The 224-nt window shown below is 66.1% G+C and overlaps 1 protein-coding gene across 1 annotated transcript in view; it reads left to right on the top strand.

Annotated features, from left to right (window-relative positions):
- The window catches only part of LOC104540705 (testis-expressed sequence 2 protein-like), a gene marked incomplete at its 5' end in the record, with an annotated part of 3,526 nt that overhangs the window by 1,017 nt on the left and 2,285 nt on the right, over positions 1-224 (top strand). The gene's annotated exons all lie outside the window — the stretch shown is intronic.

Below are 224 nucleotides of genomic sequence, written 5' to 3'. Positions count from 1 at the left end.
CCCACACCCACGAAGGTGAGTGGGACAAATCCAGCGCTGGGAGTGGGACACGAGTGCTGAGAGGAGCTGATGGTCTCTGTGGTTCCTTTCCTCCCTCCCCATGCCATGGTTTGAGCAGCCAAGGGTGCAGGGCAGCACCGGGACAGCGGGTCCCACCACTCACGGTGCCACCTCGCTCCAGGGCCTGGTGGCTTCTGTCCCCGCGCAGCTCGGCGAGGACGCGG

Source organism: Mesitornis unicolor, unplaced genomic scaffold, assembly GCF_000695765.1.
Source record: "Mesitornis unicolor isolate BGI_N332 unplaced genomic scaffold, ASM69576v1 scaffold4175, whole genome shotgun sequence".
Taxonomy (NCBI): domain Eukaryota; kingdom Metazoa; phylum Chordata; class Aves; order Mesitornithiformes; family Mesitornithidae; genus Mesitornis; species Mesitornis unicolor.
This window is presented reverse-complemented; position numbering and strand designations above follow the sequence as displayed.